Below are 19,292 nucleotides of genomic sequence, written 5' to 3'. Positions count from 1 at the left end.
AACTACAGGGAAACTATGATGAACTCACTGCAAACTATATCAACATGAAAAAGAAAATAGAAACTATCAACAAGGGCTAAGAGGAAATGAAGAATACAATTTCTGAATTGATAACACAGTAGAAGGAATCAAGAGGGCTAGATGAAGCAGAGGAGTGAATCAATGAGCTGGGAGAAAGGTATAAAGAAACACCCAGAAAGAGCAAAAAAAGGAAAAAAGATTCAGAAAGAATAAAGAAGTGTTAAGGGAATTGCAGGACAACATGAAATGTAAAATATCCGTATACTAGGGACACCAGAAGGAGAAGAGCAAGGGATAGAAAACCTGGTTTAGAAAGTAATGATGGAAAACATCCCTAATTTGATAAGAGAAAAAGTCACACAAATCCAGGAAACACAGAGAGTCCCAACCAAGAAGAACACAAAGAGAACCACTTCAAGACACATCATAATTAAAATGGCAAAATTCTAAGACAAAAAGAGAATCTGAAAGGCAGCAAGGGAAAAACATGAAGTAACATACCAGGGAGACCCACTAAGACCACTAGCTGATTTCTCAGTGGAAATGCTCCAAGTCAGAAGGGATTGGCAAGGAATATTCCAAGTAATGAAAAACAAAGACCTGAAACCAAGGCAACTTCACCCATGTAGGTTCTCAATTAAAATGGAAAGCCAAATAAGGAGTTTCCCAGACAAAAAAAGCCTCAAAGAATGCACCTCTTCCAAACCAGCTCTGCAAGAGATGCTAAGGGTCCGCTTTACAAAAAGGGAAAAAAAAGAGTGAGAGAGAGAGAAACATAGGTATGAAAAAATGGCACTGAAAAAGTACCTATTAATAATAACCTTAAACTTAAAGGGATTAAATGTTTCAATCAAAAGACATAGAGTAGCTGAATGAATAAGAAATCATGACACACACATATGCTGTCTACAAGAGACTGACCTCAGAACAAAACCTACAGAAGTGGAAAGTGAAGGGGCGGAAACAAATATTCCAAGCAAAGGGAAAATTTAAAAAAAAAGCCGAGGCAGCAATAATCATAATGGACAAAATAGACTTCAAAACAAAGGTCACAAAAAGAGAGCCAGGTCACTTCATAATACGCAAGGGAAGAATCCACCAAGAAGACATAAACGTTGTTATTATATATGCACCCAACACAGGAGCACCCAAATATATAAAGAAAATGTTGGAGGACATCAAGAAAGATATTGACAGCAACACAATTATAGTAGGGGATTTTAAGACCCCACTGTCAAAAATGGTAAATCTTCCAAAAAAAAATCAACAAAGATATTATGGCATTGAACAATATCACAGATCAAACAAACTTAATTGACGTATATAGAGCCTTTCATCCCAAAGAAGCAAAATACACGTTCTTTTCAAATGCACATGGAACATTTTCAAAGATAGACCACATGACAGGACACAAAACAAGCCTCAACAAATTCAAGAAAATTGAATCATATCAAGCCTTTTATCTAACCACAAGGGACTAAAACTTGAAACCAACCCTAAGGAAAAAACCCCAAAACATTCAAACTCATGGTGATTGAAAAGCATGCTATTAAGCAATGAATAGGTAAAGTATGATATTAGGGAAGAAATAAAAAAGTTTCTAGAAACAAATGAAAATGAACTCGCAACAACCCAAAACTTATAGAACACAGTGAAGGCAGTCATGAGAGGGCAGGTTATAGTGATAGAAGCCTACCAAAAAAGATAGAAACATTTCAAATAAATAACCTACCCTACACCTAAAAGAACTGGAGGAACAACAACAAAGATGACCCAGAGCAAGTAGAAGGAAGGAAATAACCAAGATTGGAGCAGAATTAAATGACATAGAGACTAAAAGCACAATTCTAAGGAGCAATAAATCCAGGAGCGGCTTCTTTGAAATGATAAACAAAATCAACATGCCTTTAAGCAGACTCATCAAGAAAAATACAGAGAGGACCAAAGTAAGCACAAACAGAAATGAAAGAGAAGAGATTACAACTGATACCACAGAAATACAAAGTGTAGTAAGATATTACTATGAAGAACTATATGCCGAGAAATTTAAACACCTAAGTGAAATGGAAAAATTTCTAGAAAATATAATCTTCCAAAACTGAATGAAGCAGCAGAAAGTCTGAATAGACCAATAACAACCAATGAGATAGAAGCGGTAATCAAAAAACTCACAACACACAAAACTCCTTGACCAGACGTTGTCAGAGGAGAACTTTACAAACCATTTAAGGAAAAGCTTACCCTAACCTTCACAGACTACTCTAAAAAATCCAAGAAGATGGAAGACTCCCAAATTCTTTTTATGGAGCCAGCATCATCCTAATCCCAAAAGCAGATAAAGACACAACAAAGAAAGAAAACTTCAGGCCAATATTGCTGATCAACATGGACACTAAAATCCTCAACAAAACATTGGCAAATGTATCCAGCAATGCATTAAAAAGATCATTCACCATGATCAAGTGGGATTCATTCCAGGGATGGAAGGATGGTACAATATTCACAAATCAATAAATGTAATACTTCACATAAACAAAAGGAAAGACAAAAATCATACAATCATATAGATACATGGAGAAAAATCATTTGATAAGGTATAGCACCTATTTATGATAAAAAACACTCAGCAAAGTGGGAATAGAGGGAGCATTTGTCAACATAATAAAAGCCATATATGAGAGACCTACAACCAACATCATACTCAATGGGCAAAAAATAAAAACTTTCCTACTAAGATCAGGAACAAGACAAGGATGCCCACTTTCACCACTCATATTCAACAAATATTGGGAGTCCTAGCCACAGCAATCAAACAAGAAAAAGAAATAAATTCCATCGAAATTGGAAAGCAGGAAGCCTGTTATTGTTTGCAGATGACATAATAGTGTACATAGAAAATCCTATAGAGTCCACCAAAAAATACTCGACCTAATAAGTGAATTTGGCAAAAGAGGGGGACACAAAGTCACTATTAAAAAAATCAAAGGCGGACTTCCGGCCAAGATGGAAACATAGGTAGACACACTGCCTCCTCGCACAACCAAGATAGGGACAACAACAAGTTAGAAACAGAATAACAACCAGAACTGACAGAAAATTTAACTGTATGGAAGTTGGACAACAAAGGAGTTAAAATAGACATGTTAATCCAGACCGGTAGGAGGGGGTGGAGTCAGGCAGCAGGATGGAGAGGGGTCAAGGCACAAAGAGTAGTGGGACCAGGCAAGTAAGGCATCCCAGGCACGGAAGACCACAGTGGGTGGACCCTGGGCATGCAGGTGGCAGCTGGCAGACCCCAGGCGTGGGGTGGCAACCAGCAGCCCCAGCAAGGCGGCAATTGTGAACCAAGGTGGCAAATGTGAAGGAAGGCACTGTGCGCAACACAGGGTCCCGGAACCAGGAAATAGAGTCTCTGGAAACTGATTGGAAACACCTGAGAGGGTTGAGGCGCAGGGAGAGACTTCCAGCCTCACAGAAGAGTTCCTTGGAGATACCTGCAGGGTCCTAGAACGTTCTCAACCCCACCCACATGGGAATTAGCACCAGAAAGGCCCAGTTTGCTTGGAGGGGCAGCAGAAGGGACTGAAGTCTGACGAAGAGTGAAGCAAGCACCATTATTCCCTCTAGGACCCTGACCCCACATACAGCATCACAACCCAGCAACTGGGTTGCCCTGCCCTGGTGAACACGTAAGGCTTCCCCCCTCATACGTAACAGGTACAACAAGATAAAAAAAAATGGCCCAAATGGAAAAACAGATCAAAGCTCCAGAAATAATACAACTAAGTGATGAAGAAATAGCCAACCTATCAGATGCACAGTTCAAAGCACTGGTGATCAGGATGCTCACAGAATTGATTGAACTTGGCCACAAGTTAGATGAAAAAATGAAGGCTGTGCTAAGTGAAATGACGGAAAATGCACAGGGAACCAATAGTGATGGAAGGAAACTGGGACTCAAATTAATGGAGTGGACCAGAAGGAAGAAAGAAACAACCAAATAGACAAGAATAAAGAAACAACAATTCAAAAAATGAGGAGAGGCTTAAGAACCTCCAACATAACTTTAAACGTTCCAACATCCACATTATAGGGGTACCAGAAGGGGAAGAGGAACAGCAAAAAGTGGAAAAGTTATTTGAACAAATAATAAAGGAGAATTTCTCCAATCTGGCAAAGGAAATAGACTTCCAGGAAGTCCAGGAAGCTCAGAGAGTCCCAAAGAAGTTGGACCCAAGGAGGAACACACCAAGGCACATCATAATTACATTAGCCAAGGTAAAAATGAAGGAGAGAATCCTAGAAGCAGCAAGAGATAAGGAGACAGTAACCTACAAAGGAGTTCCCATCAGACTGTCAGCTGATTTCTCAAAAGAGACCTTACAGGCAAGAAGGGGCTGGAAAGAAGTATTCCAAGTTATGAAAGGCAAGGACCTACATCCAAGATTGCTCTATCCAGCAAAGCTATCCTTTAAAATGGAAGGGCAGATAACGTGCTTCTCAGATAAGGTCAAGTTAAAGGAGTTCATCATCACCAAGCCCTTATTATATGAAATGTTAAAGGAACTTATCTAAGAAAAAGAAGATAAAAAACATGTATAGTAAAATGACAGCAAGCTCACAATTATTAACAACCATACCTAAAACAAAAACTAAGCAAACAACTACAACAGGAATAGAACCACAGGAATGGAGATCACAGGGAGGGTTAGCAATAGTGGGGTGAGCGGAGGAGAGAAGGGGGAAAGGTACAGAGAATAAGTAGCATAGATGGTAGGTAGAAAATAGACAGGGGGAGGGCAAGAATAGTATAGGAAATGTGGAAGCTAAAGAACTTATGACACATGAACATGAACTAAAGCAGGGGAATGTGGGTGGGAGAGGGTATGTATGATGGAGGGGAATGAAGGGGGGAAATAGGACAACTGTAATAGCATAATCATAAAATATATTTAAAAAAATCAAAGGCATTTTTGTACACCAACAATGAAATATCAGAAACAGAAATCAGGGGAAAAATCTCATTTGATATAGCAACAACAAAAATAAAATACCTAGAAATAAACCTAACCAAGGAGGTAAAAGACTTGTACTCAGAAAACTAGACAACACTGAAGAAAGATTAAGGAAGACAAAATTCATGGAAGCATGTATCATGCTCATGGATTGCAAGAATTAACATTGTCGAAATGTCCACATTACCCAAAGCAATATGTAGATTCAAAACAATCCCTATTAAAGTACCAATGATATATTTCACAAATATAAAACAAATATTTCAGAAATTTATATGGAACCATAAATGACACCAAATAGTTACAGCAATTTTGAGAGAGAAGAACAAAGTAGGATGGATCATAATACCTGTTATCAAACTGTATTACCAGGCCACTGTAATCAAAACAGCTTGGCACTGGCATAAGAACAGGCACACAGACCAATGGAACAGAACAGAGAGCCCCAAAATAAATACAAGTCTCTACGGTCAATTAACATTTGACGAAGGGGGAAGAAGCATAACATGGAGTAAAAATAGCCTCTTCAACAAATGGTGTTGGGAGATCTGGACAGCTACATGTAAAAACATGAAACCTGATCACCAATTTACACCATACACAAAAATAAATTCAAGATGGATAAAAGACTTAAATATAAGTCATGACACCACAAAAGTCCTACAGGAAAACATTGGCAGGAAAATCTCAGATAGTCCATGCAGGAATTTTTTCACAGATATGTCCCCTAGAGCAAGGGACATAAAGGAAATAATAAACAAATGGGACCTCATCAAATTAAAACGCTTCTGCATGGCTAAGGAAAAGAGCATTCACATGAAAAGAGAAGCAACTGTATGGGAAAGCATATTTGCCAATGATACCTCAGACAAGGGTTTAATCTCCAAAATATATAAAGAATTCACACAACTCCACTCAAGTAAGACAAACAACCCAATTAATAAACGGGCAAAGGATTTGAACAGACACTTCTCCAAGGAAGACATACAGAGGGCCAAGAGGCACATGAAAAGATGCTCAGCATCACTAGCCATCAGAGAGATACAAATTAAAACCACAGTGGGATACCACTTCACACCAGTCAGAATGGCTATCATAAACAAATCAACAAACAAGTGTTGGAGAGGATGTGGAGAAAATGGAACCCTAGTGCACTGTTGGTAGGAATGCAGACTGGGGCAGCCACTGTGGAAGAAGTATGGTATTTCCTCAGAGAACTAAAAATGGAACTGCCTTTTCACCCAGCAATTTCACTGCTGGGATTATATCTGAAGAACCTATCCAAATCCAATCCAAAAGAACCTATGCACTCCAATGTTCATAGTAGCACAATTTACAATAGCCAAGTGCTGGAAGCAACCTAAGTGCCCATCAGTAAATGATTAGATAAAAAAAACTATGGTACATTTGCACAATGGAATTCTATGCAGAAGAAAGAAAGAAGGAGCTCCTACCCTTTGCAACAGCATGGATGGAACTGGAAAGTGTTATGGTAAGTGAAATAAGCCAGGCAGTGAAAGACAAACACCATATGATCTCACCTTTAACAGGAACCTAATCAACAAAACAAACAAACAAGCAAAACATAGTCAAAGACACTGAAATAGAGAACACGCTGACAGTGACCAGAGGGGAGAGGGGAGGGAATTTTAGGGGAAAAGGGAAAGGTTTGCAGAAACAAGTATAAAGGACACATGGACAATAACAAGGGTGGAGGTGGAAATGGGAGGGAGGTGGGGAGCACTACTGGGGTGGGCTGGGATTGGGGTGAAAAGCAGAAAATTGTACTTGAACTACACTAAAAATAAAAATAAGAAACAAAAATAAATAACTATGGTACATTTACACAATGGAATACTACACAGCAGAGAGAAAGAAGGAGCTCCTACCCTTTGGGAATGCATGGATGGAACTGGAGAGCATTACGCTAAATGAAATAAACCAGGTGGTGAGCGACAAACACCATCTGATCTCACCTGTAACTGGAACATGATCAACAATAAAAAAAAGCTAACAAAATATAACCAGAGTTATTAAAATTAAGAACAATCAAATAATAGCCAGAGGGGAGGGGGGAGGTGAGAGTGGGTGAAGGGTTTTCAGGAACAACTATAAAGGACAGATGGACAAAGCCAAGGGGGAGGGTGGATCAAAGGAGAGAGGTTTGGCTGGGGTGGTGAGGAGTGGTGGGACAAAAATGCAGACAATTATAATTGAACAACAATAAAATAATTTAAAAAATAAAAATAGAAAAATAATAATTTTTTAAAATATTGATTACATGTTGAAATTACATTCTTTTGGTTATACTGGGCTCTATATTTTATATATGTGTGTGTATATGTATACAGATGTATATATGATGTAAGATGTAATATACATCTATATATACACACACACACACACACACTCACACACACATATATAGTTAGAGTGGGGAAAGGAGGGAGAAAGAGAGTGAGAGAAACATCAATGTGATTGACTGTCAAGTGCTCCCTATGGGGGAAGTGGGCCACAACCCAGGCATGTGTCCTGACTGGGAATCAAACTAGAGACACTTTGTTTCACAGTCTGGCACTGAATCCACTGAGCCACACAAGCCAGAGCTCTCTAAAATATATTATTAAAATTAATTTCACCTGCTTCTTTTTTATGATTTTTTTTAATGTGACTACTAAAAGTTTTAGAATTATATGCATGGCTCACATATTTCCATTTGAAAGAGGAAGGAAGGAAGGAAGGAAGGAAGGAAGGAAGGTAGGGAGGGAGGGTGAGAGGGAGGGAGGGAAGGAAGGAAGGAAGAAGGGAAGGAAGGAAGAAAGGAGGGAAGGAAGGAAGGAAGGAAGGAAGGAAGGAAAAATGAGAAGCACACTATTGGCATTTGAGCAGTATTGTGATAAGAAATTAATTTAAGAAAGATGAGCCCGGCAGTCACGTGCATGAGGGAATGAGGAAGATTTGCAGGAAATCAGGCAAGCCATACTGATAGCCAAATCCAGGTTGCTGGCGCAGAGGAAATAGGAGGAGATGCAGTATGAAAATGAAATGACAGAAGCACCAACAGGACTTGGAAACAGTTTGGCATTGGATCTAGGAGGAGAAAAGCAGAACTGTGTTACTTCCAGTCCTTAAAGAATCTATTTTTTCTTAGCCTCTTCTGAATATGGGCCCTACAATTAATATTAATTAAATAAACATTTTTAAAGAAACTATCTCAGGACTATCTGTAGAACATCAGGGTTTAGCTGACTGATAATCTGTTTCATTGTTCTGGAAATCAGCTGGCCAGGAAGTCATGTAGCCATTGGAAGTCATGGTCATGTATTCCAATGACCATGGCTGAAGATCTAAGATGAAGGGAAGAAATGCCAAGATGCTAGAGTTCATATGCTTTGAACACCTACTTAGAAGGTGGATGTGAATATTACATAAGTCATGCCAAATCCCTAGCAAAGTGTTTGTCCTATAGTAACCGCTCCGTCAAGGTTAATTATACAGTCATTCCCTACTAATTGTGGATTCTGTATTTCCAAAACTGCCTGCTCACTAGAATTGATACTTGCGATGCTTTCGTGAATATGTACAAAGCAGCAAAAAATATGAGTCACCTGATGCACACATTTCCAGGTGAGGTCAAACTAGGTGACACTTGCCTTCTATTTTTGGCTCTCTAAAAAACTGTCCTGTTCCTGGTCCATCTAGTACATCTTTTTAAACATTTTTATGTGTTTTTTTGTTGTTGGTGGTGGTGATTTCACCATTTAAAATGGCACTCACGTGCAGAAGTACTGTCTCATGTTCCTGAGTATAAGAAGGTAGTGATGTGCCTTACAGAGAAAAAAAAAATGTGTTAGATAAGTTTTGTTCAGGCAAGAGTTATGTGCAGTTGGCCATGAGTTCAACATTAATGAATCAACCTCACATACTAAATAAAGTGTCTTTAGAAAGAAATAATCATAAAACAGGTTACGTATCGATATTTATCATTGATGAAAATGCTGTGACCAGAAATTTGCCAGAACCTAATCTTGTATTTCCCCTAGGAGTAATGATTCAGTATTTGCTAATTGAGTGTCGGAGGTGACATTATAGGACACACTCAAATGTACAATGAGAATCAAATATAGAAAGTAGATGAGCATGAGGACCTTTCTTACTGAACTTAAATTTTAGTAACAAGAGCTTCGGCCTACTGACTAGAAAGCTGCTTATCTAATTTTAAAATAGTTTGCTAAATCCACAAAGAATACCAGAGGCATTGGGACGAGTCTAGAAAAGATCTTTTATAGAGTATATGACTCTAGATCACAAAGTGGTATCTTCTCAAATGGACTCTAGTGGAGCTGAGCTATCCAATACAAAAAAAAAGAGATCACAAAACAGTTCATTTTGTTACCCATAGATGTGCATTTTTATGAACATAATGAATGGAAGAGATTCCAGGACATACAACAAAATGTTAATAATTCTGTATCTGAGAACTATTACTTTTCCCTGACAAAATACTGAAAGGAATATAAAAGAGAGCTATAAAGTGTCTATACTATCTGAAGTCCCATCACCGCTGAATAGCTACCAAATACCTGAAAAGTGGCCAGATCAAAGTAAAATATGTATAGTAAAATACACATTTATTTCAAGGACTTAATACAGAAAAAGAATGTGAAACAGCTCAATAACTTTTTTCATTAGTAATTTTTATAATGATGACATTGTTTGAAATGATATTTTGGATATACTAGATTAAATAAGATACATTATTAAAATTAATTTCATTTGTTTCTTTTTACTTCTTAATGTGCCCACTAGAAAACTTTAAATTACATATGTGGCTCATGCCATTTTTTAATTGGACACAGGTTTCTGATGGATTATGAAAATCAAATCTTAACATAGACTTTAGCCTCCTCATTTTTAGGGTAACAGATAAGCCATAATTAACAATAAAACTAAAAAAACTGGTACTTCCGGCCAAGATGAAAGTGTAGATAGATATGCTTTGCTTCCTTGCATAACCAAAAAATGGATAACAAATTTACAAACAAAAAACAACCAGAACTGTAAGAAAACCAAAATGTATGGAAATCTGACAAGCAAGGACTTAGAGAAGAAACATTCATCCAGACTGTAGGAGAGCGGAGATGGGGAGCCAGGGTAGAGAGGGTTCACTGCAAGGTAATGGACCAGGCAGGGGAGGAAGAGCCTAGAGGACTAGGTGGTACCATATTCACATGTGGATAAGCCAGGAGGAACAGCTGGGGAGTGAGACAGACCACACAACCCAGGGTTCCAGCGCAGGAAATAGAAGCCTCAAAACCTCTGGCTGTAAAAACCTGTAGGGGTTGCAGCAGTGGGAGAAACCCCCAGCCTCACAGGAGAGTTTATTGGAGAGACCCACAGAGTCCTAGAACATATACAAACCCACCTACCTGGGAATCAGCACCAGAGGAGCCCAGATTTTTTGTGGGTAGCCGAGGAAGTGACTGAAAGCAGGGTAAGAGTCACGCAAGCAGCACTGTTCCCTCTCTGACCCCTACCCCACATAGTGCCACAGCACGGCAGTGTGGGTTACCCCACCCTGGTGAATGAATACCTAAGGCTCTGCTCCTTACTACATAACAGGAAAGCTGAGACAAAAAAAAAAAATATGGCCCAAATGAAAAAACAGATCACTCTGGTCAAGAGGGAGGCATGGGTAGATACACTTTGCCTCTTCACACAACCAAAAGAAGGACAACAACAAATTTAAAACAAAAAATAACCAGAACTGCCAAAAAATCGAACTGTATGAAAGTCCAACAACCAAGGATTAAAGAAGAAACATTCATTCAAACATGTAGGTGGGGCGGAGATGAGCAGTCAGGGTGGAATGGATGTGCAGCAAGGCGGCACCTGGAATACCGAAATGGGCAAGGTGGTGACTGTTGGATGGGGCGGTCCCACATTTGCACATGGATAACCAGGAAGAACTACTGAGCAGCAAGACAGACCTTGCACCCAGGGTTCCAGTGTGAGGAAATAAAGTCTCAAAACCTCTGGCTGTAAAAGCATGTATGTGTGTGTCGCGGGGGCGGTGGCGTTGCAGCAGTGGGAGAAACTCCCAGTCTCATAGGAGAGTCTGTTGGAGAGGCCCATGGGACCCTAGAATGTACACAGGCCCACCCACTTGGGAATCAGCACCTGAAAATGCATGATCTGCTAGTGGAAAGCAAGGGAAGTGATGGTAAGTGGGGCAAAGACCAAGCAAACCAGCAAGATGTATTGTCCCCTTTCTGATCACTCCCCAACATACAATGCCACAAAGCAACCAAGTAGGTTGCCTCTCCCTGGCGATTACCTAAGGCTCCGCCCCTTACAGTGTAACAGCTGCACCAAAACAAAAATATGGTCCTAATAAAAGAACAGATCAAAGCTCCAAAATTAGAACTAAGCAAGGAGGAGATAGACAACCTATCAGATGTAGAATTCATAACACTGGTAATCAGGATGATCACAGAAATGGTTGAGTTCAGTTACAAAATAAAGGAAGAAAGGAAGGCTATGCAAAGTGAAATAAAGGAAAATATACAGGGAACCAGCAGTGAAGGAAACATTCAAACATGTAGGTGGGGCGGAGAAACTGGGACTCAAAATCAACAATTTGGGACAAAAGGAAGAAATAAATATCCAATTAGAACACAATGAAGAACCGAGAATTCAAAAAAATGAGGAGAGGCTGAGGAACCTCTGGGACAACTTGAAATGTTCCAACATCCAAATCATAGGGGGTGCCAGAAGGAGAAGAGGAAGAGCAAGAAATTGAAAACTTATTTGAACAAATAATGAAGGAAAACTTCCCCAGTCTGGCAAAGGAATGAAACTTCCAGGAAGTCCAGGAAGCTCAGAGAGTCCCAAAGAAGTTGGATCCAAGAAGAAACACACCAAAACACATCATAATTAAGTTACCGAAGTTTAAGCATAAGGAGAGAATCTTAAGAGCAGCAAGAGGAAAGGAGCGAGTTACCTACAAAGGAGTTGCCATAAGACTATCAGCTGATTTCTCAAAAACAAACAACAAACCCCTGCCCCCCCCACCCCGGCAAAAAAAAAACCCCAAAACCTTGCAGGCAAGAAGGGGTTGGAAAGAAGAATTCAAAGTCATGAAAGGCAAGGACCTACATCCAAGATGACTCTATTCAGCAAAGCTATTATTTAGAATGGAAGGGCAGACAAAGTGCTTCCCAGATAAAGTTAAGTTAAAGGAGTTCATCATCACCAAGTATTGGGAACTTTCCTGCCTGGTTTCAGAGGCTGTAACCCTGCCGACAGGTGAAAAGGCCCTACAGCTAGGAAACCTTGGGACCATAAGTCACTAAGGAGACAAAACTTATCTTCACCCTGCTTGGCCCCAGGCGATGACTGGTAGCCAATGACTCAAGGGACAGACAATCTAAGACAGGCATGGTCAAAAAGGGGCCACCAGGGAAGGACTTAGGGGATTGTGAAGAAGGGACAAAAAACCCTCACCCCTCGGCTTTATCATAGCCTGAGTCCTCGTTCTATCTGTAAAATATCCTCTCTTGGCTGCTTTGCTTCCCCCGCCTGATTCAGGCCTGAAACAAGGCCAAAGAGGGATGCAGCCAGATTGGTGGTTCCCCATCAGAAGCAATTAGGCCTAAGAAAGAATGCATAACGTCCTGTGAAACCTGCTTTGCTAAGAATGTCCTCAATTTAAATGTTAAGGGTCCAAGCACAAAACAAGTTTATCTCCCAAGCTTTTACAGCTGATCTGCATCACCCTACCAGACCCTGACTTAAGAGGACCCCCATGATCTCAGAAATGTTATCTGTAAACCATACCTCCTTTCTTTGACATGCATCCCTATGCAAGCTAAACTCAATAAAAGCCCTTTGAGAGAGAGGCTAAAACACCTTTCTCCTCTGAGAGACTGGCCAGCCTTCCTCCCCATGCAGATCATGTCTTGGTAGAATTATTCTCATCCACGGCAGCCTGGTAGAGCCCTCCCATAACCAAGCCCTTATTATATGAAATGTGAAAGGGACTTAGGTAAGAAAAAGAAGATCAAAAACTATGGACAGTAACTGACAACAACTGAACCTAAAAAAACAAAAACAAAAGCTAAGCAAACAACTAGAACAGGAACAGAATCAAAGAAATGGAGATCACATGGAGGGTTCTCAGTGCAGAAGAGGAGGGTGAGAACAGGGGGGAAGGTACAAGGAATAAGAAGCATAACTGGTAGGTACAAAATAGATGGGGAACTTAAGAATAGTATAGGAAATGGAGAAGCCAAAGAACTTGTATGTACAACCCATAGACGTGAACCAAGTGGTGGAGAGAATGCTGGTGGAAGGAGATATACAGGGTGGAGGAAGATAAAGGGGAGAAAAAAATAGGACAACTGTAATAGCATAATCAATAAAATATACTTAAAAAGAAAAATAATTAAAGATTTTTTAAAAACTAAAAAAACTATGGTATCTGTGACAGACTGAGAGTCGCTTCTCTATATCGAGCTAAAGAACTGAATTTGCTACAAGGGGTGGTCATACAACAGAATTTTGGTCTATGAGATGAAACTGTATGTGTTTTATGCTTGCCTTACAGGAAGTCTCCTGAAATTCAAGGTGGCTTGCAAGTCTTTTTTCTCCCTCTTCTCCATACTATTGTCTGGAATATGGATATGATTGATGATAACCATTTTGTACAATGAGTTTGAAGGTTACAACTTAGACACTGCAGGATGGAAGCTAAAGATTCTTGACCTACCTCCACATTTTTCTACTTGACAGATAGCTTTCTATGGTGTTTCAGGTAATGTTAACTTGGGATTTTCCATTATACGTACTGACTGGGAACTGACCTTTGAGTTATTCTGGACAGATTCTATGAGCAACGACAGCTTCCTCTGCAACTCCTGCAAGTCCTTTGATGTACTCAGGGTCTCCTCTTCAGCCATCCTGCAACCCACTTCTGTCTCTTATGGAATAATTCTTCTATCAGTAAGCTCTCCAGTGCAGGGTGCAGGTGAATTACTCATATTGTGTTGTCAATGGAGGGAACAAAAGTTTCTTAAACCATTAGTGGTCTTACCCAACTGAACCAATAAGAGCTTTTACTGTCTTCACACATTGATAGTGGGCACACAGATGGAGGGTAACTTGGCAACATCTATCAAAATTTTAAATTGCCCACACCTTGATCCAACACTTTCTTTTCCAGGAACCTGAAAGAAATAATCAAACAGGTATATCAAAACATACCCAAAAGATGTGCAGTGCATCCCTGATTATAATATATAATAAATAGCAAAACAATAGAAAGAAGCTAACTGTGCATTAGTAGAAAATTGGTTAAATGATAAATATATCAATGAAGTGTTATTCAATAATTAAAATGATAATGTAGCTATTTGGTGACATGAATATATACCCATAAGTGAGAGATTATAAAATATGTAATATGGTTAAATATTTTATACATATGTCCACAGTAAAAGGTCTAAAAGGTCATCTAACAAAATGTTAAAGGTATTATCTCTGAGAACTTATGTTTATTTTTTGGCCTGACAAAATATTGAAAAGAATATAGAAGGCTGAATATACTATTTCAAGTCATTGCCTTCTTTTTCCCCCCAAAAAACCCTTCTCAAACAACAATAATGGTGGCCAATTTCTGTATTTACTACCCACACCAAACTGACTGGCTGCCAACTGCCCTGTGCCATAAATCATGCTCTATTTACTTGTGTGTAATTAAGTCTTTGTCTCGTAACAAGGTGTCAAAGGGGCAGACCTGGCTACACTTATACTCTGTGACTCAACAGCCTGGAATTTCCAGGACTGTCCCCATCTCACATAATTATTTATTTTTTATTTTATATCCCACATACTAATTGAATATGTTTGGGGGATCTATTAATATTTATTGGATCTAGTAGCAAATTAAAGCACATCGTAATCACCTCAGCTAGAGACCCTCTGCTACCAACTCTTCTGTGAAACAGGAATTTCTTGGACAGCGAGGACTAACTACTCCACCCCCCAAATTCTGTCTTTGAAACTGCAGCTAGCACAGATCTCGGATTTGGGATGTTCCCAACACTCAGCTCTCCGAATGTGGGTTCTGCAACAAGCTGAAACAAGCCCGACTCCCCTTACTGGTCTACCGGGACCCCCAGGACCGGTTTGGGCAGGTTGTCAGGGTGGGGGTGAGTTAGGTGCAGGGCCGTCCAGTGCCTTCTCCTAGCCTTCCTTCCGCCATCCTGCCCGGGGCAAACTGCGCGCCAACCGCTCCCAACCGGGGGTGAGGGGCGTGAGAGCTGTGTGCCGCCTCCTCTAGTCCCTCAGGCGCCGGGACGCGAGCGAGGCGGCGGCGCCCAGATTACTGGGATCCAAAGTGAGGCGATGCCGCTGGAGAGGGGGCTCCACCCCGACAGGACACAGAGACTGAGTCCTGTCACGAATTTGGGGACCTGCAGTCACGGCAATGGGGTTCTCAGGAGAAAAGAGAGACCCAGTAAGGAGGGCACCCGTTTTCATTAATCCTGGTTTCCCAATAATGGACTAGGTCGTGACGGGGCGCTGGGACCAAGCTGGCCGGCCCCCTTCCCTCAAGCCCAGCGGTAAGTGCAGGGCCCTGTGTGTGTAGTGTACGCGCTCCAGTCCCAGAGCCTCCAAGGATTACACCCACCTCGATCTAGTTCTTAAATTGCGGTCGAGGACTGGGTGCGGGTGGGGGGTGCTGCAGGCGGGGTAACCGGACTGCCTTCTGAACAACCGCCCGCGCCGAGCGCGTACCTGCCCTGCCTGGCAAGGGGGCCTGGCCAGCGGGGCACCCGGTACCCACGCGCAAGAGATACGAGTTCTCACCGGGCGCTGGCAGGCCGCAGTGCTCAACAGCGTAGAAGGAGGCGCTGAGGGAGCTGGAGGAACCGAAGAAGGTAGAGACAAACGGCAAAGGCGGGAGTAGGAGCGTGCTGCTTGCTGCTTTCTAGGTCCCGCCCCTCTTGGGTCCTGGGCGTGCGCGAGGATTGTTTAGTCTAAAGTACACTCTGCCTCTGAGCCTGACCTGGCCTAGCAGAGAGCACGCCTCCACCCCACTCCGAGCTTCTTCCTCCACCAGGACAAGCCCGGAGAGGTTTACAAATGAGGAAGCTGAGGTTCACAGAGAGTTTCCCACTCTTCTGTCCTGATATGAGTGTTCAGGCCAACTCTGAGACAGCTATAGATATCCTGAACCAGCTCTCCTGGAAGTATCTCTGGAGCTCAGGCTATCTGGAGTAGGATTTCAACTGGACGGGTTTTTTGTTGTTGTTGTTGTTCTCTTTTTTTAGTATATTTTATTGGTTATGCTATTAGAGTTGCCCCAATTTGTTCTCCTCTTTATGCCCCTCCACCCTGCACTGCCCCATCCTCCAGTATTTCACCCCAGCCTTACCTTAGTTCATGTCCATGGGTCGTACATGTAAGTTGTTTGGCTTCCCCATTAACCTTCCCCTGTCTATTTTGTACCTACCATTTATATTTTTTATTTCCTGTACCTTTTCCCCCATTCCTCCCCTCCTCCTTCCCACTGAAAACCCTCCATGTGATCTCCATTTCTCTGATTCTGTTCCTGTTCTAGCTGTTTGCTTAGCTTTTGTTTCTGTTTTTTAGATTCAGTTGTTGATAGTTGTGAGTTTGTTCTTGTTTTACTGTTCATAGTTTTTGATCTTCTTTTTCTTAGCTAAGTCCCTTTAACATTTCATATAATGAGGACTTGGTGAACATGGACTCCTTTAACTTGACTTTATCTGGGAAGCAAGCACTTTGCCTTTCCATTCTAAATGATAGCTTTGCTGAATAGAGTCATCTTGGATGTGGGTCATTGCCTTTCATGACTTTGAATTCTTCTTTCCAACCCCTTCTTGCCTGCAAGGTTTTGGGGTTTTTTTTTGCCGGGGTGGGGGGGGCAGGGGTTTGTTGTTTGTTTTTGAGAAATCAGCTGATAGTCTTATGGCAACTCCTTTGTAGGTAACTCGCTCCTTTCCTCTTGCTGCTCTTAAGATTCTCTCCTTATGCTTAAACTTCGGTAACTTAATTATGATGTGTTTTGGTGTGTTTCTTCTTGGATCCAACTTCTTTGGGACTCTCTGAGCTTCCTGGACTTCCTGGAAGTTTCATTCCTTTGCCAGACTGGGGAAGTTTTCCTTCATTATTTGTTCAAATAAGTTTTCAATTTCTTGCTCTTCCTCTTCTCCTTCTGGCACCCCTATGATTTGGATGTTGGAACATTTCAAGTTGTCCCAGAGGTTCCTCAGCCTCTCCTCATTTTTTTGAATTCTCGGTTCTTCATTGTGTTCTAATTGGATATTTATTTCTTCCTTTTGTCCCAAATTGTTGATTTTGAGTCCCAGTTTCTCCGCCCCACCTACATGTTTGAATGTTTCCTTCACTGCTGGTTCCCTGTATATTTTCCTTTATTTCACTTTGCATAGCCTTCCTTTCTTCCTTTATTTTGTAACTGAACTCAACCATTTCTGTGATCATCCTGATTACCAGTGTTATGAATTCTACATCTGATAGGTTGTCTATCTCCTCCTTGCTTAGTTCTAATTTTGGAGCTTTGATCTGTTCTTTTATTAGGACCATATTTTTGTTTTGGTGCAGCTGTTACACTGTAAGGGGCGGAGCCTTAGGTAATCGCCAGGGAGAGGCAACCTACTTGGTTGCTTTGTGGCATTGTATGTTGGGGAGTGATCAGAAAGGGGGACAATACATCTTGCTGGTTTGCTTGGTCTTTGCCCCACTTACCATCACTTCCCTTGCTTTCCACTAGCAGATCATGCATTTTCAGGTGCTGATTCCCAAGTGGGTGGGCCTGTGTACATTCTAGGGTCCCATGGGCCTCTCCAACAGACTCTCCTATGAGACTGGGAGTTTCTCCCACTGCTGCAATGCTGCCACCCCCCCCCCCCGCCCCCGACAAACACACACATGCTTTTACAGCCAGAGGTTTTGAGGCTTTATTTCCCCACACTGGAACCCTGGGCTTCGTGGTTTGTCTCATTCCCCCTGTTGTTCCTCTGGGCTTATCCACACTCAAATATGGGAAATCCCATCTGCCAGCCACAGCCTCACCTGTCCTGATCCACCCATGCTGCCTTCCAGGGCCTCCTGGCTGCCCCATTGCCAGTCTCCACCACTTCTGCCAGTCTGTATGAATATTTCTTCTTTAACTCCTTGGTTGCTGGACTTCTATGCAGTTTGATTTTCTGGCAGCTCTGGTTGTTTCTAATTTTTAAATTTGTTGTTATCTTTCTTTTGGTTGTACAAGAAAGCAAAGTCTTTCTACCTATGCCTCCGTCTTGGCCAGAACTCTCATGGAAGGTTTTAATTAAGCATTACTTCTGAAATACAAGTGTCATGAGCTAGAGAGAGCCTTAAAGATTGATTAGATGAGTAGCTCCATTTTTTAAAGGTGAATCTAAGCTCAAGTCCCTTGGTTCTAGGCAGAGCCAAGAACACATACTCCCTGACCTGATCAGCCCTTCTCGCAGGGTTTCTTAATGGCAGGTGTGTTGACATTCTGCACTGGAAAGTCCTGTGTTGAAGGGCCCATCCTGCATTGCAGGAAGTTTAGCAGTATTCCTGGCCTCCACCCACTAGATTCCACTAGTATTTTCTATTCTCCCCAGTTGTGACAACCAAAAATATCCCCAGGCATTGCCAAATGTCCCCATGGTTCAATCATCCCTGGTTGAGAACCACTGTCATAGAGCATACTGGTAAAGACCATGGGCTGGAGGGTCCAACAGTCCTGGGCTCTGGTCCCAGGACTGACTCTGACTGTGTACCTTGGGATAAGTGACCTCTCTGAGCCTCAACTTTATCTGCAAAAGGATAAACCTGAGCACCATCCTGCTACTGCACCACAGTTCATTGTTAGGCACTTTCCATCCTGAGACCTATGTTGACCTACAATTTCTTTTGTGTCCTGTGTCCAGGACATCCTGGAAAATAACTCTTTAGGCAAAGAGAAAAGCAACCACAGGGTTGCAGTGAGGACTGGCTACAAAGAATTTAGCACATAGCTGGAACATAGGCTCCAAAATATTTGATGGTATTACTTATACCAACTCATGTTTGTAAAAGTAATCAGGCTGGCAGACTGATTAGAAAAGTAAACTTGGAGTTATAATAAAAATAAACTAAGGGATCAGGCTCTATCTCCACAGTAGTCAAGAAAAGAGAGCTAATGGTGGATGGAAGTTG

At 41.4% G+C, this 19,292-nt stretch overlaps 2 protein-coding genes across 4 annotated transcripts in view; one reads left to right on the top strand and one right to left on the bottom strand.

Annotated features, from left to right (window-relative positions):
• The window catches only part of ANKS4B (ankyrin repeat and sterile alpha motif domain containing 4B), a 113,583-nt gene extending 99,573 nt beyond the window's left edge, over positions 1-14,010 (bottom strand). For 2 of the 3 annotated variants that reach the window (XM_045848937.1, XM_045848939.1), the window contains exon 1: positions 13,901-14,010. The gene's annotated coding sequence lies outside the window, so the exon portion shown is untranslated. The remainder of the gene's footprint in view (positions 1-13,900) is intronic. The other variant, XM_045848936.1, reaches the window with a different exon arrangement.
• A 1,460-nt stretch (positions 14,011-15,470) lies between these two features.
• The window catches only part of DNAH3 (dynein axonemal heavy chain 3), a 222,912-nt gene continuing 219,090 nt past the window's right edge, over positions 15,471-19,292 (top strand). The window contains exon 1 of the mRNA XM_045848935.1: positions 15,471-15,661. The gene's annotated coding sequence lies outside the window, so the exon portion shown is untranslated. The remainder of the gene's footprint in view (positions 15,662-19,292) is intronic.

Source organism: Phyllostomus hastatus, unplaced genomic scaffold, assembly GCF_019186645.2.
Source record: "Phyllostomus hastatus isolate PE091 unplaced genomic scaffold, TTU_PhHast_1.1 phas_contig_64, whole genome shotgun sequence".
NCBI lineage: Eukaryota > Metazoa > Chordata > Mammalia > Chiroptera > Phyllostomidae > Phyllostomus > Phyllostomus hastatus.
This window is presented reverse-complemented; position numbering and strand designations above follow the sequence as displayed.